The sequence below is a fragment of the Jaculus jaculus genome, chromosome 15, assembly GCF_020740685.1.
Source record: "Jaculus jaculus isolate mJacJac1 chromosome 15, mJacJac1.mat.Y.cur, whole genome shotgun sequence".
Classification (NCBI taxonomy): domain Eukaryota; kingdom Metazoa; phylum Chordata; class Mammalia; order Rodentia; family Dipodidae; genus Jaculus; species Jaculus jaculus.
Window position 1 is genome coordinate 47,004,281 of NC_059116.1, and position 24,014 is coordinate 47,028,294.

Consider the following 24,014-nt stretch of genomic DNA (forward strand, 5'->3'; position numbering starts at 1 on the left):
GGAATTGCTGAAGATTCCACATACCTGGGCTGCAAGGTCACTGAGAAATCCTGCTGGAGCTGAGCTGAAAACCTCCTCCATATAGACCAGCTGACAGAAAGCTGGAAAAAGCCATGCTGCTTGCAGTTCAATGGGAGGGAGAGAAATCACCAGTGAAGATACTTAACAGTGGACACTGCAAGACTTAAATTTGGTCACCCAGGCCAAAGGAGCCAATGGGAGCAATAGTGGCTCATCTGTTATGGAGGACACCAGCCACCTTCTAATTTGACCGGAGGCCTGCTCCATGGAAGGGAATACATCCCTGATACTGAAAACCCACAACAGGGATAGTCATGAGCCCTAGGGGTGTAACATCTGCTGCTGTTGTGGATAGGTAGTGTCAAGACCATCATAAGAGGAGGAAAAGATCATGACATAAAAATAAAAGACAGATTGATTGAGGGGGGAAGGGATATGATGGAGAGTGGAGTTTCAAAGGGGAAAGTGGTGGGGGAGGGAATTACCATGGGATATTGTTTACAATTATGAAAGTTGTCAATAAATAAATAAATAAAATTTTTAAATATCAGTAATGCCCAGGTTTAATGAGAGAGAGACTCTCTCAAGATGATAATGCAAAGGAGTGAGAGAATCATACACTGACTATTTTCCTCTGGTCTCGGGAGGTATAGTGTGTGCACATCTGCATACATTCACACATAGAGACAGTGAATATTCTCCTATGTTCTCAGGAGGTACATGGGGTGTACATACCTGCATACACTCACACATATAGACTCTGAATATTGTCCTCTGGTCTTGGGAGTCACACAGGGTGTACCCATCTGCATACATTCACCCATACCAACACTGAATATTCTCCTCTGGTCTCAGGAGCAACACAGGATGTACACATCTGCATACATTCCCACACACAGACTCTGAATAATTCTCCTCTGTTCTCAGGATGCACACAGTGTTTACACATCTGCATACATTCACACATACAGACATTGAACATTCTCCTCTTGTCTCAGGAGGAACACAGCATGTACACATCTGCATAGATTCACATTTACGGACAGTGAATATTCATTCTCCTTTGTTCTCAGGAGACACATGGTGCTTAGACATCTGCACACATTCACACATACAGTAAATTTCTCCTGTGGTCTCAGGAGGTACACAGGGCATACACATCTGCATATGTTCATGCATCAACGCCACATACCTACCACTTGACAGCACACATATATGTTCCCGCCTAATGAAAAGACAGGAACTTATGGGAATATTGGCTGACCTTCTTTAAACATTGTCATAACTCAGGTCTAATATTGCCCTCTAACAATTGCAATTGGCCTCTACATTACCTAGTGTGATCCTGAAAGATGGAAAAAAGCACAGTTTGAAATAGGGCTTAACATACTTTAACTATGAAACACAAAATAATGGTGCTTTATATATGTGGTTGTACATATTAGCTTGGGGTCTCCTAATTTCCTCCCTGGATCCTATGGCACACAAACCTCTACAATAAAGGACACCATCCAGCACTTTCTACTACTGCAAAAGATATCTTCTCCGCAGCACTCTGTTTTCACTCTGTTACATGAAGGAAGCAGACCAGGTTGGAGCAAAATGAATAAAGTGATGAGAGTGGCAGGAGAGACTGCCAAACACAGAGGAAAGGCATGAACCATTTCTAACAGACTTCCTTCAGCCAAAGAGACCTAGTGCATCCCTGGACAAGTCATTTTCCCACTTAGAACTACCATTGTTTTGTGCCAAAACTGGCATTTAAATGTGTACTATTATTTTGCAGCTGAAATTAAATAAAGAACATAAAACTGCCCCCACTGTGTTCACGTACCAATCAGCACATATCAATAGCCCCATTTTAATGAATGCATTTTATGGATACATCAAACTTCCTGACATAATCCATAATTGTTAATCATACTGTTTCCAGGTGTCCTATCATATGAATAATGGGATAAAATTTCATATATATCATTATGTGCTTATCTAATTACTTCCTTCAGAAAAAAATATAAAAATAGAATTGGTATGACAAAACATTTTACTTGAGTCAATTTTCTTGAAGTACAATTTAGTATTATTTAATGAACAAATTGTAAGTATTGTAACTAAATACACTTAGTTCTGATAAATACAGTTCCAGGACAATTTCATCTTCCGGTGCTAAAATCCTTACTTTCGTGTGCCATTCCCATGGGCTTGTCTGCTACTATTCTCAGTTTTCTGTCACTAAAATTTAGATTTAGCTTTCCTCAATTTCATTAAACATAAATATATGGGGCATGCTGTTTTATGGCTGGCATCTTTTGATGGGCATGACATTTTTGGAATTTAGACATGTTGTTGCACTTATACAGTTTGTTCTTTTTATTATGAAATAGAAGCACATAGTTTGAATATTTCATAATTTTTATTGGTTTACTCATTGAAGAGTTCTCATGAGGGACACCACCACGTGTATTCATGTGCAAGTCTTTAGGAAGAGGTACACTTTCACTTCCCCTGGGCAAATGCCAAGGAGTAAAATGATGATGATATAGTAAGTATACAGGATACAACCTCAATACCATTGTGCGCCAATGTATGTGAGCTTCAGGTGTGGTCAATCTTCACCAAAACTGGGTATTATTGCACTTATACCAACAATGAGCCACTCAAATAACTTTGTAATGTTACTTCACTTTGCTATAAATTTCCAGTTCTCTAATGACTAGAGATATTAAATATTATCACCTATGGTTAATGACTTCCTTTTAAAATAAAATTTAAAATTCTGTACTCATCTATAAACCATATACCTGTCTTCTATGACCTTTTGATTAATTTATATATTTTTTGGTACAAATGCCATTTCAGATATAAGAATAATGAATCTTTTAGCCTTCATTTTGTTTCCTTAAACAATTAAAATTGTCCTTTAGGGAATAGATTTTAGATCAATTAAGTGATAGAAATGGATTTCATAGTGTTTTTGATGGTGATTTATATATTTTTAATATTTTATTTTAATACACAAAATTTAACTGGCATGTATTTATGTGATTTTCAACATAGGTATGTATTACTTAATGGTAAAATTAAGATAAGTATATTTGTCTCACAATTTTATGATTTTTGTGGTCTAAAATATTTTAAATCCTTTATTGTAACTTTTTTATTGACTTTTTGGGGTAGGATCTCACTATAGTTCAGGTTGACCTGGAATTCAATATGTAGACTCTGGCTGGAATTGAACGCATAGTGGTCCTCCTACCTCAGCTTCCCTGGGGTTAAAGGTGAACACCATCATGACTGGCTATTGTAACTGTTTTTTTAAAAATAGATGATACCTTATCATTATCTGTGGTCACCCAGTTGTGCAATAAGACATCAAAAATTATTTCTTCTATTTTAACAGTTACTTAATTCCAAGTGACAAAATTTCCCACATGGCTCTTGCCCAGGCTCTTGCTTGTCCATCTGTAGCAAAAAATAAAATCTTGTGTGTTTTTAGGAAATTTTATGTTTTACATTTAGCCAATAATTTCTCCCACATTGATTTTTGCATATGTCAATACCTTCCTACCATAAAAAAGTGGTTGTAAGAAAAACCTACAAATTCTATCTACATACACGTCCATTCAACTATAAAGGCTACAACAATATTATTTTTCACATAAAGTATACGAAGCATTGTTTCAAAAAATACCCTATGGAAAATCATTTGGTATGAACTATTTAAATAATAAGGAATATCAATATAAATGATTTCATATATGCACACGCATATATACACACATGCACCTACACAGGCACATAAATACATGCACACATATGTATGTGCTCCAAGATTCATGGACATGAAATATATACAGATTTATATAACATAATTATATGACATATAATCTGATATGTATCAGTTTCATGTTAAAGGCATTGTATACAATGTGATATTCATCAAATGTTATTAGAAGTTGTTACTTTTTAATTTTTTTAAAGATATTATGTATTTATTTATTTGAGAGCAACAGACAGAGAGAGAAAGAGGGAGAGAGACAGAGAGAGAGAGAGAGAGAGAGAATGGGTGTGCCAGGGCCTCCAGCCACCGCAAACGAACTCCAGACACATGTGCCCCCTTGTGCATCTGGCTAAGATGGGTCCTGGGGAATTGAGCCTCAAACCGGGGTCCTCAGGCTTCACAGGCAAGCGCTTAACTGCTAAACCACCTCTTCAGCCCAGAAGTTGTTATTTTTGAAGTACTTAGAGCAAAGCAAATGGAAATAAGGATACTTAAAGGAACATAAAATTAAAATCCTTGAAAGATGTAGGTGTTACTTTATCTTATAATCATTGTTTTTTAAATTTATAGCATTTTTAAATACTTATTTTTGCTGTTTCCTGTCCCTCCTCTTATCCCTCTCTCTATCTTCTCTGCAATTTGATCCCCCCCAACATCTCTTTTCCTTCTGTATACTTGTCACAATTATCCTCTTGCTTATCCCTCCCACCACTCACAGCTCATCTCATTATATTCAGTTTTGAACGGTCATGTGTTTATAGGTTATATACATATTTGATCTCCACTATGTATACATACTTATAGATATCACAAGCTCAGGCTCACATCTCACAGAGAACATGCAGTTTTGGACTTCCTGAGTTTAAGTCACTTTGCTTAGTATGATTCTTTCAAGTCCATGCATTTTCCTGAAAATGCCATAATTTCATTTTTGTATGGTGTAGTAGAATGCCATCAAAAATACGTGCTACAATTTCATCATCTATTCATCTGTTTTGGGGCATCTAGGTCATTTCTAATTCTTGGCTAATGGAAACAGAACAGCAATAAACAATAAACATGGATGCGCAAGTATATCAGTAGTAGAGTATAGAACCCTTAGGGTATATGGTCAGAAGCCACACAGTTGAGTCTTATGGGAGGTCGATTTCTAACTTTCTGAGAAACTTATACACCGATTTCCACAATGCAGTTTGCACTCCCACAAACAGTGGAAGAGGATTCATCTTTCCTCTCATTCTCCACAGCATTTGTTTCTTTTTTCTAGACTCTAGCCATTATAACTGGTGTAAGATGCTATCTCAGAATTGTTTTGATTTGAATTTCCTTGATGGCTAGGACTGTTGAACATTTTCTGAAGTACTTGTTGGCCATTTATGTTCTTTTTTGAACTGTCTGTTCAGTTCATAGCTCATTTGTTGATTGGCAGATACCACTTGTAAGAAGGAAATTTATTAAAATGACAGAAAAAGTACGAAAACATGAAGAAAGTTAAAATATGACAAATTCATATATTTACTTTTCAACTACTGGTAGAGAAGTTTGATAACTAAACCATTTTAAAGTTAAAAACAACATTATTAGTAACCCCAAAATAATGGTCACCTATAGTTTCTCAAACAACAATTAAAAGGTGCATATTATGGTAAAGAACTAACAGAATAATTCAATATCATGATAATGGACCAAAACATCAGAAAACTTCAATAAATTTCAAGAACTAGGTATAATCCTCATGCACATATGGCTTTGCACTCTCATATTTTCCTCTTTATTATATATATATATATATATGTATATATATATATAAAATATATATATATGTATAAATATATATTTTATATATATACATATATAATATATATATTTATATATACATATAAATATATATATTTTATATATGTATATATATATATATATATATATATATATATATAGAGAGAGAGAGAGAGAGAGAGAGAGAGAGAGAGAGCTATATTCACAGACAACAAACCATGGTATTTCCCTCCTCTCCCCTCCCCTCCCTTGCTTTCCCCTTCATAGCTCTGCTTTCCATCATATCCCCTCCCTCTGTCCATTAATCTCTCTTTTAATTTGATGCCATCATCTTTTTCTCCTTTTATGATGGTCTTGTGTGGGTATTGCTAGGCACTGCGTGGTCTTGGATATCAAGGCCATATTCTGTCCAGACAGTTTTATGTAGGGAGCAGTACTGTTCCTTTAGCTCTTACATTCATTCTGCCTCCTCTTCCTTGGAAGGTGTGAAATGTTTTGGTGCTGGACACTCCTCCATCCCTTCTTCTCAGCACTATGTTACCTTTTGGGTCATTCCAGTGGTCATCACCATCTGAAAAGAGAAACTTCTCTAATCAGAAGTGAGAGTAGCAATAATATAAGAGTATGAACATTAAGTGTAGTAATTTCAGGACAATTTTGTGAGAGTAATATATGCATTTATCCAGACATGAGTAGGCTTTATACCTCTAAGACTCATGACCTCCACTGCCATAGTCTTTTGATTAGGTTTTCAGTACCAAACAGTTAAAAAGCAGTTGGTTTCCCCCAGAGCAGACATGCCACTATTGCATTCATTCAGTCATTTGGCTTGTTTGTCCAAACTTGAGGCTCCCAGTGTCCACTGTTTTCACTGCTGGCGACTTCTGTCTCCCATAAGGCTCCACACAGTGCAGCTTTTTCCAGCTTTCACTTAGCTGGTCTACAGTGAGAAGGTTTTATGCTCAGCACCAGCTTGATTTCTCAGTGACTTTGCCACTAAGGCATATGAAGTCTTCACCAATAGCATCTTACCATCTCTTTCTCATGAGAATCCAAGGATCTTGGCAACAGCCTATAATGTTTGTGAAGCAACAGGGACCTCACTGGCCAACAACTCACTGGAAGGTATCCAATCCCTGGCACTGAAAATTTTCTAGCAACAATCTATGGCTTCTGGATGTGCCATTATTCAAGAAAGTAGAAAGTTTTCATATGTCTCCTGCAGAATATCTTGAATTTTGATTGATCCTGCCCCCCCCCCCCCACCACTGCCCTTCTTTTATACAATCTCTTCCCTGGCCTCACATTAGCACTAAGTGAAACACTGGAGATTGTAGTGTAACTATAAAAGACACAGAAGACTCAGCTTTCAGCCACTGCAAAGAGTAGAAAGGCTAAAATCAGACATAGACTATAAGAGCAGCGTGGCTTAGAAGGCTCAGCTACTTGAGAAAGACATGGTGGAGAGAATGAGACTAGGGTTCTATACTGACACATAGATGAGCAGAAAGGAGCTAACAAGTTCAACAGAACATAGCAGATATGTGGTTGTCTGAATTCATTGGAGAATTCAAACAATTCCCAGGAATCATTTCTGACAATGAACCCCATATCTCAGTAGCAAAGCCAGAAGAGCTACAACTAGATGCCAGGAAAGGGATCTAGTAAGATTTATAAAGTTTTAACATCCAATTCTGAGTCCTATTGCCTGATGACAGAATTGTAGTGAAGGATAGATTTTTGTTGCTTTACAATGAATAAATTCAATTCTTTTTATTTAAAAAAGTTAACCATGTCTTAAGGAGACACCAATCATTCTGTGAAACTGATGAAGAGACAATATAGATGCAGTTATTGTATAGTTTTACTTAAACATTAATATAATTTTAATGGATATGTTCAGGAAAATATATGACAGAATGAAGTAGTTCACCATAATAGTGAAAAACTTTGAGAAAGATTCAAATGAATATTCCAGAATTGACACTAAGAATATCTAAAATTAAGAACAGCTTCCATGAAGTTAATAGCTATTGGATTACTGTTACTAAGAGTGAAAGGAAGGGAGAGAAAGCTCAGTTAAAAAATAACTGAAGGGCTGGAGAGATGGCTTAGTGGTTAAGCGCTTGCCTGTTAAGCCGAAGGACCCCGGTTCGAGGCTCGGTTACCCAGGTCCCACGTTAGCCAGATGCACAAGGGGGCACACGTGTCTGGAGTTCGTTTGCAGAGGATGGAAGCCCTGGCACACCCGTTCTCTCTCTCTCCCTCTACCTGTCTTTCTCTCTGTGTCTGTCTCTCTCAAATAAATTTTAAAAAAAATTAAAAAAAAAATAACTGAACCAAGAGATAAGTGAATGGAGCATGGAGGTGGAAAGTGAAAGGGAAAAGGGTGATTGCTAAGAATTTCACAAAAAAAGGCAAATCACCAAATTAGAAGCTCTACAAACTTCTAACAAGAAAATTTACAAAGATAACACACCTAGATGTGTCATAGTAAAACCTCTGAAAAAAAAGCAAAACCTAAAAAGTAGGGTTTAGCATAGTATCACATGCCTTTAATCCCAGCTCTAGGGAGGCAGAGGAAAGAGGACCATCGTGACTTCGAGGCAATTCTGAGACTACATAGTAAATTCCAGATCAGGCTGGGGTAGAGCGAGACCCTACCACAGCAAAATAAAATAAAATAAATACACCTAAAAAGTAGTAAGGAAAAAAAGAGAGGCACTACCTTAAAATAAAAAATATACAAGTGAGCACTGACTTGGAATATACAGAAACCAAATACTAACATAACAATATCCTTGAAATACCAAAAGATAACACCTGCCAACATAAAACTGCTCTGAATGCAAATGTCCTTCAAAAGCAAAAATTTAAACAAACATGATTTATAATCCAACAAACACTGAGAGAACTGTTAATGAGCACCTGCACATATGTGTATATTAAGTGGTCTTAAGCAGAAATGCTATGAAAGATGAGCCCCAAAGAGAAAAGAGTAGAATGAGAACAGAACAGATAGGTACAAACTTGTGGACTTATACAAATGAGCTCGGGTCTTTCTCCAGTTAAACGCTTTGTATTTTATTTATACATTTTGGATGATATGAGCATTTTTTTAGGCTTGTTACCATTCTCATGCATATCATGGTATACATATATAAAGCTTGCCCTGAAAGCACGAGCACACCAAGGGTAAGATCCAACAAATCTAATCCAGGCATCTTTGAATGAATGAGTTTCATGTTAAGGCACAACCATCAGTTGCTATTGGGTGGAAAATCATCTAAAACACCACAACACTTAGTTAGATGCTGTGATGGTAACCCCCAACTACTCTCACTTCCCAAGGCACTTTCTTTTTTTTTTTTTTAATTTTTTTTTGTTGTTATTTTATTTATTTTAGAGTGACAGACAGACAGAAAGAGGCAGAGATAGAGAGAATGGGCACACCAGGGCCTCCAGCCACTGCAAATGAACTCCAGACGCACGCGCCCTTTTGTGCATCTGGCTAACGTGGGTCCTGGGGAACTGAGCCTCAAACCAGGGTCCTTAGGCTTCACAGGCAAGCGCTTAACCACTAAGCCATCTCTCCTGCCCCCAAGCCACTTTCTTAAGTCTCACATTAAAACTCATATGGTTATTATCTTAACTACCTACTGTAGTTAAATAGTATCAACACCAAAACGTTTTATTATTTTATTATTTTTGAATTATTGATTTTTTTGAATCAGCATACAAAGACATGGGCTAAGGCTTCTAGTTCCTGATTGAATATCTTTTTGTTGTTATCTCAGGCCTCACATAATTGTTGTGTGATCATAAGTGGGGTAGTGGATGGAGGGAGGTGCTGGCCAGGGGAATTTATCATGTTAGGATTCTTTTGTCCTGTGTTACATGAGTCGGGAGGGGGGGGCAGCCTGAATTGGGAGGCGGGTATGGTGGCAAAGGTCAATAAAAGGGAGTGGTTGTAAGGGGCTTGGGGTTGTTTTTTTTCCCTAATTTCTTCCATTGGTTTTTCAAGGGAACTGAGGTCCACTACTGGCTGGTTCTCAGGACTCCTCTCATCAGAGTCATCATTTGTTTTTTGAGTGGAGGTGTTTCCTGGGTGGGGGGGAGGCTAATGCATTGCCCAAGAGCTGCTAAGATTGGGAGAAAAGAGAGAGGGGGGATTCTTCCTGAACCTCCCAACTCCTGGCTAGATAAGCTATACAGGTCCATGTGTCTGGGTCATATAGATCTCCAGAAATCATCCAGGGGGTGACCTGGAGGACTTCTTTCCAAAAGGAGGTAGCCTCTCTCTGGAAGAGCTTAATTCTCCTGACTTTCAGTAGAACTCTTAGTCAATGAATCTGTGATTTCCTTTGCAGAGGCAATGTTACCCATAGCAGAGAAAGAGTAGAAATGCCAAGACCAGAGGGTAACATTCCTGAAAGCTGATTATCACATGGGGGATTCCCCAATAATCTGGACTTGAGCCTGTCCACAAGTTTAAGAGGCAGGTGACCTGCCCTATAGGCTTTTATTTATTTATTTTTTTTTAGGTAGGGTTTCACTCTAGCCCAGGCTGACCTGAAATTCACTATGTTATCTCAGGGTGGCCTCAAACTCACAGAGATCAGAGATCCTCATACCTCTGCCTCCCAAGGGCTGGGATTAAACGTGTGTGCCACCATGCCCAGACCCACAGGTTTTTTAAGAGGTTGATGTGCTACTGTTTTGTTTTTGTTTTATATTGAAGATAAATAGGTAGAAGGATTTTGCCAGCACTCAATGGGCTATGGGGGTTCAGGCAAAGGATGGCTGGTCCTCAGTCAATACCAAAGAGTGGTCTCAGCCAAGAGACATCAGTTACTGGTTTGTCATGTCTTATCCCTCACAATAGCATGAACCAAAAATAAAGGAAGAAAAAGAGAAAACTTCCAACCCTCAAAAATGTGGAGGCAAAGGCCTGATATCCCCCAACCTACCATCCTCCATCCAGGAGAGCACACAGTTACCTTGGCATCTCAGAGGGTCCCTGTTCAGGTGCCAGCTGTGGGTTTCTGGGTTCTTGGGCTGGCTGTAGACCTCAAGGCATCCCAGGCAACTGTGGTGGTGAGCACACGCGAATCATTCTTGGGAGACAATTTTTGCAACAGTTCTTGGTTTATTATCAAGGAAATGGGTTTATAAGCAGTTGAGGATCCTAAGGGAACTGGATGTACAAGGCTGCCTGCTGATGCCTAATTAGCATATGGGGACATTCATTCCAGCATGGAGGCACTGGCACAGGGGGAAGGGCTTTGCAAGGTGCTGGATGATACCATATAAGGAGTTCCCTAGGCAATTGGCCTATGGGCAAAGCCTAAGTCTTATCTGAAAGTCCAGATATCCCTTGCTAGGGGAGGGAGTGGCCTTACTTCCTGCCAATCTTGGGGTCAAGATTTTGTCCAGGGTCCAGGCTCACTTGCAACCCCCATGAATGGGGGGGGGGATGGGGGATGGAGGAGCTCCCCTACAGGTCCAGTCCCTGAGATATGACAGGAAGTTCAGGTTGCTGTGGCCACTCCATAGCCTGGAGCCTTCGTGTTAGACAGTTTAGGTTTGCTTTAACCCAGGGCCCTGCCTATGACAGACACAGTGTGGCAATGCACTGCATACAATGTTTGTGTTGATCATCTTCTCCGTCTCCCATCATTGTTTTCACCCCTCCTGCTGGTCTCCTGTCTCCTTTTAATAGCTCCCCATCAGTCTTCATGTCAAATACATTCAATTATTTTTCCTTACCTGCTCCATTAGGAACGCCCTCCCCATAATCCCCTTTCTGCTTTCATGGTCTATACCCTCCTCTCCTTATGACACACATGTATATCCTTAAAAATTTAAATCTAGGATATGTATATACAAATAATGTTTATCTTCCCAAATCTGAGTTATTTCGCTTAATACAATGATTGAATCCCACCAATTTCCTTAAATTTCCATGATTTAATTTTAATTTACAGCTGGATGAACTGCTATTATATATTTTTCCTAACCATTAATTTGTTGATGGGCATCTAGGCTGGTTCCATTTCTGATCTATTGTGCATATTACAGCAACAAACAAGGATGTCAAGTTGTCTATGGTAGGGTATAGAGTCCTTCAGTTTTATGTTCAGAAATTGAACATCTGAGTCAGGTCAGAGCTCTATTTTCAGTTTTTGAGAAACTTCTACACTGACTTCCTTAGTGACTTTACCATTTGGCACTCCCACCAACAGTGGACAAGGGTTCCTCTTTCCTCACATCCTTGGAAAAATTTGATTTCCTGCAGATAGCCATTCTGTCTGGGATGAGACAGAGAATAAAGGTACTCTTAATTTGCATTATGACTAAGAATGTTGAACACTTTTAAAAATGTTTATTTACTACTTATCATTAATTTATTTAAGTATGTCATGGTTCTCAAATTATGTTTCGAAGAAAGAAAGACATTTTGCAAAACTTACATATTGTAGCCTTCCTCCTGCACCATAGTCTTCAGTGGTGCATTTCATTGTTTTTACTATCCTCTTTATCTTTCTGTTGAACCTCAAGAAAAATCAGAGACACTTACAAGTGTCAATTCCAACTACTAATTTTTTGTGCAGAGGAACCGCAAGTGACTTGCCAGCACTATTCAGCCTCACACTAGTGATTCTATCTCTCTTCTATAGTGCTGAGGCTTGGTATCTCTAAATTACAGTTTCTAATTGTCTTTGCCAACCAGTTTCTTGTTTATTTTTACCAAAGGAGACTATATCTAGTTCTTATTTGGTAAACTTGTCATTGAGATCACTCTGCAAGGCTATAGGACTTGGTGAAAGGCAGAATGGAAGACAGCATAGCTGAGGAACCATCAGAGACTTGGGATGTGCAGTTCCATACATCTTCATTCCCTTGGGCATTAGTTAAAGATCAAAAGAGAAAAGGGAAAAAAAAATTCTTCTTACTTGATTTCTTGCTGCTTCTGAAAGCAGCCATGGAAATGCCTCCTAAATGGTTTTGAATGGGTCTTGAGTGATCACTGCATTTAGTAACAAGAGACTTGATAGCAGCAGGTGTGAGTTCCATCACACTGATATTTAACTACTCTTTTTTCACTGTGCAGAATATGACTAGATCTTGGTAAATAAATGTAGATTATCACAAAATAAATCAGATCGTAGCTCAGAATGCAACTTGTGGTACTTTGAATGTGAATGTATGTACCCCATAGACAGGTGGTTTATTAAGCTTGTAATTTGGGTCTCCAGCTGCCTGGATGGAGGAGGTGCCACTGGGGTGGACCCTGGGATCCAGCCCAAAGGTGTGTTTGGATGCAGATCTGATTCCAGCCAACAGCTGTGAAGAGAGCTGTAAGAGGTCTGTGGATGCATGCTTGCTGCTTTTTAAAATATATTTTATTTATTTATTTATTTATTTAGTTAGTTAGTTAGTTAGTTAGTTAGTTAGTTAGTTAGTTATTGGAGAGAGAGAGAGATTGACAGAGAGAGAGAGCGAGAGTGAGAGCAAGTGAGTGTATCAGGGCCTCCAGCCACTGCAAACGGACTCCAGATGTATGTACCACCTTGTTCATCTGTCTTACATGTGTACTGGGGAATCAAACCTGGGTCCTTAGGTTTCACAGGCTAGCAACTTAACTAATAAGTAATCTCGCCAGCCCCTACTTGCTTTTATTGTTCACTTGCTGATGATTTTTTTAAGCACACATTGGATTAGCAATTATTTCCTCTATACACTAATAATAAAGGCCATCTAAAACATATTTCACCACATAGAAGACCAGTGTTCTCCACCTGATGGGCATTGGAGCCATGTGAACTTTCTCTATCATAACCTAGCCTAGAGAAACCTTGAGTAGATCATCCAGTATTTTAATGCATCCTATTAATTTGTCTTGGTAAGTAGAAAATGGAAAGTACTTCATAAGAAATACAAGTATTTACTGACTAATGAGAAAGGTTACTGGGGAAAGTGCTTGATATGCAAACATGGGGCCTTGAGTTCAACCCCCATACATGCATAAACTGCCAGATGTGGTGGTGTACACCTATAATCCCTGCACTGAGAAGGTAGAAACAAGGGGTTCTTAAAGACTGTTGGCAAGCTAGTCTAGCCTTATTGCTAAACTCCAGGCCAAGGAGAGACCCTATTTTTGAAAGATACTATTTCAAAGAGGTGAAGATGTTCCTGAACATAACAGAAAGGTTTTTCTTTTTGCTGGCCTTCACATACATGTGTACACACACCTCTACATCCACATGCACTCACACATGCAAGCATGCATGCACATATACACAACATACACACAGACACATACATGCAAAAAGCATTTATGCAAGGGAAAACTTAGGAGATAAACCCCACAAATTACATGCATATGACAATGTAATGACATTTCTAAGAACTTAATGGAAGTTATTCTTATACAGCCTCCCACTAAAATATAAACACACAGAGAAAAGTTTTTATTTTCTTTTATCTTTGAAAGGCACATGTCTCATTCAAGTGAATTGTTGCAACCTACTTGCTGCCCAGCCTAGAGGCTTTTCCTTGTGAGGGGCTCTGAAGTGATTAAGGGCACAGTGGATGCCACTCTGCCATGTAAGCTTTGGGATGCAGCACCTCTGAAAAAATACAAAAATTACTATGGCAAATAGAAATGCTAGATGGAGTCTGCATAATTCACTGGTAGACAAATCATAATGCAGAGCCTCGGAATCCTGTTGAAAGGTAATGAAGCCCTCTGAAGGTAACATTTATACCTTATCACAAGTGTCCTACCTGGATACCAGCTCCTGGAAAAGATTTAACACTGGATTACAGGACAAACCTAGCAACCCAAGTTACATCATGACCTGGGCACTTTCTCTTCTACTGAATAATACAGTTAGAGAATTGCAGTGGCACTGCACCATCAAATGGAGGAAAAATGATTCTACAAGGGAGCTGCATGAGCGGGAGGTTGAGTCTCCTGGTAGATCACTTCTGTGCTATTCCTCAAAACTCTTTTCACTAAGTTTACCAATTCCAGTGTTTTTTCAGGGTGAATCCAATGATAAATTGGAAAAAAAAAAAAAAAGAAGGAAGTCAAGCCTGGTTTTCAAGTTCTATAACATTCACTATCACCACACAATCAGGAAAATTATAGAAAGGCAGTAATGAAGGAAGAAAACCTTATCATCAAGTCCAACTTTGAATGTGTGTGTGTTTATACATATTTTAACATCTAATATTTATACATATACATATATAACAGGAGAGAGTGGGGAATAGGTACATAGATGCATAGATAGAATCCTCTTTTGTTTGCATGGATGGAGTTAGGGCCTAAGATGATGTGCCTCTATTCTGATTCAAAAGTTATATTTATCTGTTTGGCTTGAGACTCAGATATTTAGGAATTGAAATGACTTATCAATTCCTTATAAGGAGTTCAGGAGGAAAATCACCTTCCCCATCCTGGAAGGGTCATAACAAACTAGGGCATAATTATTCTGTTATTGATTGCTAAAGGATACTCAGAGCAAAGTAACTCTACAAATGTTAGGAAGATAAGCTGACCCCTCCTGCAAATGTTGTATACTTTCTTTGTCTTTTTTGTATTTATGATACAGTCTCCATTAAGATGTATATGGAGGCTGGAGAGATGGCTTAGCAGTTAAGCACTTGCCTGTGAAACCTAAGGACTCCAGTGCGAGGCTCAATTCCCCAGGACCCACTTTAGCCAGATGCACAAAGGGGCGCACACGTCTGGAGTTCATTTGCAGTGGCTGGAAGCCCTGGTGCACCCATTCCTTCTCTAATCTGTCTCTTTCTCTCCCTCACTCTCTGTCACTCTCAAATAAATAAATAAAAATGCACAAAAAATATTTTTAAAAATGATGTATATGGCAGGGCTGGAGAGATGGCTTTATGGTTAAGGTGCTTGTCTGTGAAGTCTAAGAACCTAGGTTTGATTCCCCAGTAACCATGTAAGAAAGTTGCACAAGGTGACACATGTGTCTGGCCCTAGCATTCCCATTCTCTCTCTATCTGACTCTTACTCTCTCACACACAAATAAATAAATAAAAATAAATAATTTTTAAGTTGTCCTCAACAGTAGGAATGAAAACAATATATAAGTGAAGTCTAAGCTTACATATCACCATATCAACCAGCTACCATCAATACTGGTCATTTTAACCTTCTGATAGGCCCTGAGGGGTCATCAGATTTGAAGAGTGCCATTTCTTTCACCTTCTTGCAATATGGGAAAATAATATACTTTCAACCTGACAAATTTATATTCAATAAGATTTTTTTTCGGGGCTGGAAAGATGGCTTAGCAGTTAAGGCATTTGCCTGCAAAGCCAAAGGACCTCAGTTCAGTTCCCCAGGACCCACATAAGCCAGATGCACAAGGTAGCACATATGTTTGGAGTTCGTTTGCAGCGGCTGGAGGCCCTGGCTAGCCCATTCTTTCTCTCTTCCCCCCCCCCCATCTCTGTCTGCCTCTCTGTCACTGTCAAATAAATAAATAATAAATAATTTTTTAAAATAAGATTTTTTTCTTCCTGTTTCAAAATTTCCCTGCAAGTATCACTATCCATGGATAGATAAGTTAACTTATTCTCCTGTATTAGCAAACAACAGTGATTCTAATGAAGCAAGTCTTTTGAATATAGAAGTGTAGCCATGGCATAATACCATGATGTTCAACTGTTTTGTCATGTATTTCTTTCCTAAATGCACTTGAGAAAGATACAGTGATTAAATGACCAATGAAAACTTCCCTTCACAATGATACTTGTGGTTTGAATGAGGGATCAATATGCAGTACTATATTTCCCCTAGCTATGATGCGTGAGTTTTGGAATGAAGATATAAAATTGGGACTGTGCTCTACTACTGCACCTCACAAACTGCTGAAAGGATTTTGCTTTCCATCCAAGTACTTTGGAAGGTACTGATCTAGAATTCTCAGTTCCCAAAGCAGGATTGCCATCAGTAGTGGGCATTACCAGAGTCCCTTTGAAGTGGAAGTTGGACTCATTACCAAGTCATTTTGGAGTTCTTATGTCATTAACTCAATAGGCACAGAAGAGACTACCTATGAGCCAATTAGATTATCAAAGTCAAATAGGGTCATTCTATGCTGAAGTCAGTATTATTGTGGTATCTGGGGCCTAGACAAATTTCTAGGGTATTTCCAAGAAATTCAAAATCAAATAAGAAATTTCATAAAAGGTGATAGCACCCCAACATTTGAATGGCATTAAGGAATGAAGATTCCGCTCAGTAATGGGCATTTAAATCACCACAAAAATTAAAGTTCTGCAATGAATTGAGATCCTAGAAGACAGCCAAGGGAGCAGAGGGCAGGGGACAGAAGAAAGATGTACAAAGAACAAACAGCAGCCTTATTACAAGACACAGAATCAACAGTCACAGAAGGAATCCAGAGAGCTGCTTCCCTTCTTGTTACCCACACAACACATCTATGCCTATGCCAAATCATACCATCTTAATTCTTCCTGTTATTTTTTATAGAATGTGGATGGTTTCTTTCAATGTTGCAGGTTTAATTTAAGTTTGACTTTGTGCTGGTTCATAGTCATTGTCAGCCTGGTAGGATTTGAATCATGGAGAAGACATGCACATCTTTAAGGTGTCTCTAGAAAGGTTTAACTGAAGACAACAGACCCCATCTTGAATGTTCGTGGTACCATCCATGGGTTGGGGTTTTGACCTAACAAATTTAGAGATGAAAGAGTAAGTAATTGAAGAGCAGTGGGATCAGAAAGCACTGCATACATACATGAAAATGTTAAAAATAAGTAAAGATAGAAAAAAAACAACAACAACAAAAAAAAAAACAGCAGAAAGCCAGCTAGGCACCCTCATTTATTTTTCTTGTATTTATTTTTCTTTTATTTCTCTGACTACAGACTCAATATGATCAGCCACTTCATCTTCTGCCTCCCACCACAATGGACTGTACCCTCCAACTATGAGCCAAAACAAACCCTTCCTTCTTCCCCCCTTCCAGTCTCCCTCTCTTCCTTCTTTATTTCCTTCCTTCTTTCCTCCCTTACTTTCTCCCTTCCTCCCTCACTTCTTTTCTTCCTTCCTAACTTGCTTTTGTCAAGTATTTTGTCATCACAGCAGACAAAATAGCACATACACTCTTTTGAATTACAGAATATCAGATGGCTTGTAACCAAATAAAAGGATCTTATCTCCCTCAGGGACAGATAAAAAGATGGGCTGATGGAAATTGGTATCTCCCTTTAGGGTCTTCCCTGAAGAGATCATGAATACTGCCCTCAGTATCAAGGAAAATTGGATTGCAGCAAGCAGAAGTATGCAATTTCCATGGCTAAGGGAGATGCTTCAGAGTGAGTGGAAGGGAATGGAAGCCTATAAATGGGCATAGCCATGTACTGCCCTGCACCTCTTAGTGGTGAGCTTGCCTTTATCAACTCTTTTCAGTTATGCCAGAGCTAGGGTTTTTCTTTCTATCTGACTTCTGGTAGGTTTAACCAAGAGAAATGGTTGGTGAGGTCAGTGACAGGAGTAGAGAAAAAATAATGTTCCTTCCTCTTCGTCAAACCTCAGGAAGCTTTGACAATTCTGACTTGAGCTATGAGGCCCCACTTCCTGGTTTCAGCCTCAATAACTTAGTAAAGTTAGTACTTAGTAAACTTAGTACTCTTGGACCCTGAGAGCACCACTCCCTTTCCTCTCAAAAGCTTCTAGGATGGAGGCTGTTTCCTACACTGGAGAATTTCTGACTCCATTCCTTATTCACATTCACTCTTTTTGAATCATAGTGTTTTCATTATCTGTCAGTCATGTCTTTGTTTGCTTCATTCTATCCTTCCTGGACATTTAAATGCCAAGACCAACACTGTGGTGGTTTGATTCAGGTGTCCCCCATAAACTTAGGTGTTCTGAATGCTAGCTCCCCAGCTGATGGATATTTGGGAATTAATGCCTCCTGGAGGGAGTGTATTGTTGGGGGCAGGCTTAAGGACTTTATAGCCAGTTTCCCCTTGCCAGTGTTTGGCACACCCTCCTGTTGCTGTGTTCCACCTTATGTTGGCCAGGGGGTGATGTCCACCCTCTGCTCATGCCATCGTTTTCCCCTGCCATCGTGGAGCTTCCCCTCGAGCCTGTAAGCTAAAATAAACCTCTTTTTCCCAGAAGCTACTCTTGGTTGGGTGATTCTACCAGCAATGCGAACCGGACTGCAACAAACACTATGCATACAGTTCCTTGGAGTCCTGAGATTATACTTAGGGAAGGCTCCTCTGGGATTCTGCTAGGAAACAGAAGAAGAAAAAGAACCTGAGTTGTTGTGATAATAACTATGCTCACTTCCACCGGGCTACTTCTGCTTCTGTTTGTTTACATTTCACACAAGGAACTTCACTAGAACAAAGATTTGCACATAATAAAACATTTGAAACTGTGGATCTTTGCCACTGATAAACATAATTACCTGAATTTGATAAAGGTAAAAATCGGACTGTTGCCTCAGTAGATAGTCCTTTGTTCCAACCAGGAAGTACACAAAACATGTCACAAACTTCCTTCCTTCATTCTCCTACCCCACCTTACTATTTGCAATTTAGGTCTGGCCCTGGCACTCTGCCCCTTGTTTTCAGGGTATTCTCACCCTCAAAAATCAACTGAAAAATTCCCCAAACATACCGCGTATCAAAACAGTGAATGCATCCAGAAAGCCTGCAACAAAAATAACCCAAACAAATGACTACCACATCACATGTCCTATTAGCAAAGTACTTGTGTGGGAACAAAATGTTGTTGTTGGTTTTGTTTTCATTTTTTTTAATACAGTCAAGGTCCCAGTGGGGCATGAATGTGGAATATCATCCCATTTTATAATATATGCACCATAATCTTCTTAAAATGAGTTTTCACTCCGAGAAACATAAGGACTTAAATATGAGCAGCCTGCTTTGTGCACTTGTGTGTTTGGCATCTCATTACACTTCAGACCATTTTGTCTTCTTAGAACAATTGAATATCATTAGTGGAGGCATATTTTGTTGCCAGAACTTGCTTGGTTGCGATTGTGCTCGTTAAAATGTGTCCATTTGCCAGCTGATGGATGGGAATTCTGAAGGGTGCCTGGTGGGTGAGCATTTGAATATCAGAAGTTTCATATCTTTCTTCCAAAGAGAAAAATAGCTTTGCTACCAACCAACACAAAACATGAATTGTCCTTGACTTCCCCTCAATCCTTTTGTCTTTTTTGTTTATCACTAGGTTTAACTCCCTAAGTTTCCATCAGGAACCCAGAACTGTGCAAGGCATACTAGCCAGTAAGAGAAGGAACCCATGCAGGTGCCTCAGTCTGACATGCAAGGTGACCTTTGGCTAATCATCTAACCACTTTGGGCTTCAAGGTTGTCATGTGCAAAATGGGCCTCTGCATGCTTACTTTTCAGTTGTCACTCAGTAAAAATATCAACTCAATTTGGGCACATGGTTGATATTCAATGGTCAGGAGCTGGCCACAGTGATAGATCAACAAGATGCCGTAGTTTGAGTGCTAATCTAGCTTGCACAAAGCCCTGGCATTCCAGTACCAAACACACCAAACATGGAAGCACAAGCCTGTATCCCAGCCCTAAGTAGGTGGAGACGGGGATTAGAAGTTCAAGATCATCTTCTGCTATTTAGTGACTTGGAGAATGGACTACATATAACCTGTCTAGAGAGAAAAGGAAAGGGAAGAGATGGGAGAGGGTGACCTGGAGGGAAAAAGGAGTGGATGGGGGAAAGGCATAAAGCATAAACATGGAGGAAAGGAGCTCAAAAACTAATATGTGCAACATTAATTAGACTACAATGGGCACCAAAATCATTCTGGAGACAAGACCTAGCAGAACCAGAGGATTCTCACTTCTCACAGCTGATATAAATTTCAGGAAATCACTAGGAACACTGCGTATGCACTGAATTAGTAGAGTCCCTAAAGTGTGTTCCTAGGGCAAAAATAAGACTAAGTTTTTCTGGTTACAACTGTGTCTTTATTTGCATTTCCCTTTAAAAGCCACATAGATATACACACATACATAAACATTGCTCCTTCAGCCTTGTCATGTTAGTTTGTTCCTGTATGAAGTTGCACATCACAAGCCTTGCTTTGCTTAGGAGTAGAAAACAACAATTCACCATTAAACAGTCAAATCAGATATACAGACAGCTAAGTCACCAACAGGAAGCAGGAAAGGGATGAAGACATGAGAAGTGCCACACTGCCTAGACGATGGGAAGCTGGACTGCAAAGACAAGGAAAACAGCCTGGAAAAATGCACATCTAGTGACGTGGGACAATCTCCACTCCATGCATGCATATGTCTATGACTGACCACAAAAAATTCCATGGGCACTGAGTTAGGGATAGCAAGTGATTTCAGCAGTTACATAAATTCACAGAGGTGAAATCCATCAACATAGAAAGGTCAGCTTTAAATAAGCAGGGCTAATCTGGAGATGGCTCAGGATGAGTGGCAAGAAAAGAGAGCCCAGCAGGAAAGGCCATATACACACAGGACGAAGGCCTTTAACAATTATGAAAAGTGTGTGCATGGACTCTTCATTGCTAACAGGAATAGAGTTGGCCCCATTCCCTTGTGACAAATTTTTCAACTCCTTCAGGTCGGATCAACGTTCTCCTGACTAGACAGACCTTCTCTGACATCCCCATCCACAAAAGTGTCCACCTTTTGTCCTTTGCTGTGAGGAATTTCTTCTGTTTTATTCTTCTCATAGAAGACATTCATAACCTCCTATTACATTTTCCTTTGCTTCCTTTCCTATCTGCCCCTGAGGAATGAGTCTGCTGTATTAACTAGCCCTAACACCTACAGAAGGGTGATGCAACATGATTGTTCCTATCTGTTGAATAAAGAAATAAAATTGGGGCTGGAAGGATTGCTTAGTGGTTAAGGTGTTTGCTTGCAAAGCCAAAGGACCCAGGTTCAACTCCCCAGGACCCATGTAAACCAGATACACAAGGAGGCACACACATCTGGACTTTGTTTACAGTGGCTATAGGCCCTGGCAAACCCATTCATTCTCTCCCCCCACCCCTAATCTAATTCTGTATCTCTCTTTATCTCAAGTAAATAAATAAAAGTAAAATAGCATAAAATTTTAAAAAATCAATTAATGAAATTAAATAACACATCAAGAAAGATGAAGAGAAGTTAACTTTCAGTGTATTAACATACCAGTATAAATAGTCTCTCACAGTGTGCAAAATGAAAGAGAAGAACTGTACCTACCATAATGGCATACACAAAAGAGAGAGGAGGAGCGGGTTAAAGGCAGAACTATATACATAGTCCTCAATCTGCATCAGATATTAGGGCTAGTATTTTGTTTATATAAAGAAAAACTTTCTGAGTAACACCTGGAATTAGAGTGTGAAGAATAATGAGTTAGAAAAAGTGCATTAATGTTTAGTTTGCATGTTCAAATTGTCAGCACCTACCTTCCCAAAGCCTAGCATATGCCAGTCTCTCTGCCTTAAAATATTTCAACATTTACATTCTAGAGCACTACCTTACTTCCCAGCTCCAGCCTTTCTTATCACCCTGATACTTGTAAAGTTTCTTTTCACTCACAGCCCTCAAGGAGGGGCTAGGGAGATTGCTCTGTGGTTAAAGCTGCATGCATACAAGCCTGCCAACCCAAGTTTGGTCCTCTCCAGCTCCACACACAGCAAGATGCAAAGTGGGGCACACACCTGTGCTTCCAGTTTGCCTCTGGTGATGAGAAGAAGAGCCAGAAAAATCCATAAGCTGGTTGTCCAGCTAGTCTGGTACATGCAACTTCAAACCAAGAGAGTCTCCATTTCAATGAATGTGGAAGAAGATGGAAGAAGAGGTCAGACACCTTGAGGTTATCCTCTGACCTCCAAACCTGGACTCTGGCATAGGGATGCACACACACACACACACACACACACACACACACACTTGTAAAAATTATAAAAATAAAATCCTCAATGAACTTATAGCATGTACCTATCCATAATAGATCAACTTTCTGCCCATTTTTGCCACCTTCATTGTTCCTGTAATTCATAGGATATGATTTTAAAAGGGCCGGGCATGGTGGTGCATGCCTTTAATCCCAGCACTCTGGAGGCAGAGGTAAGAGGAGCACCATGAGTTCAAGGCCACCCTGAGACTGACTACATAGTGTATTCTAGGTCAGCCTGAGCTAGAGTGAGACCCTGCCTCAAAAACCAAAACCAAAAACAAAACAAAACCTAAGGAATTTTCTGCAGTACTGCAATATCAGTGCTGCTTAAAATATAAATGCATTACAACCTTTGAGTCTAAGGGCTTTCAAAGTTCCACTGTACTTGGGCAACAAAGGAATTAAACCACTGTCAGTCATTAAAACTTTAGTGTAAATTAGCTTATCTTGGAGGTCAAAGTAGTAATTGTGTAATTCCAAACTATAATTTCATTGAATGAGAAAACTGAGATCCATAATGGGAACATAGTTTTAGAGCTAACTTAGAAACGCCAGAGAAGACAAAAACCTAACTCTCCTGACACTCAGTTAACTACAGCATTCTGTTCCAAAACCATTCCGACTGTGACAGCGAGGTGAGGTGGTTAAGATAATCTCCTAACAAGATTCTCAATTAGTAAATTCTTATGAGGAAAGGATATAAAACCCTCAACAGAAAGCAAATATCTTAACTGGACGAAAATGCAAATAGCTGTAACTGAAATAAATGTTTTGTCTTTCATTGGCTTACCTGGTCACCTATTCCCAGGTATCAAATACCAGGGGAACTCCCTGTGGAGGACAAATTGGGTTCAAATTTGAGAGGAAGAGAAGAGGGCAAGAATTGAACCTGTCTGCTCTCAACATGAAATGTATGGAAGGCACATTCTTCCTCATGATCCACAATCCAGTCAACTTTTACCTCACTGGAAAGGCCTTTAAAAACAATTATGCTTGGCTGTCATTGTTAGATCCCGGCTTAGAGTAATTTGCATATTTCTGCTTTAACGCATTTTCATCTCAATACTCATTGTTGATTTTCCCCAGGGTATCTAAATGTTGAAAAGGAAATACACATCTCTCACCCTGTAAAGAGAGGAGAAAGGATTCTTTAATTTATAAGTGTATCTCAAACAGAGTTCACTATGATCTGTATTGTCCTGGTGAAGGTAAAATCTCGAACATGAGAGCAGGCATTTAGCAAGTTCCTTAGGGAATGGGGAAAACAACTCTTTTCCAAACCATATTTGCTACCATGATTTTGTATGCCCATCTCTGTACTACCTGTGATGATGGATATGGAACACAAGTCATAATATTATCTGCACAAATGTATGTGATTAAAAGGAATGCCCACATTTCTATTTTGAAGGGCTCTGTTTT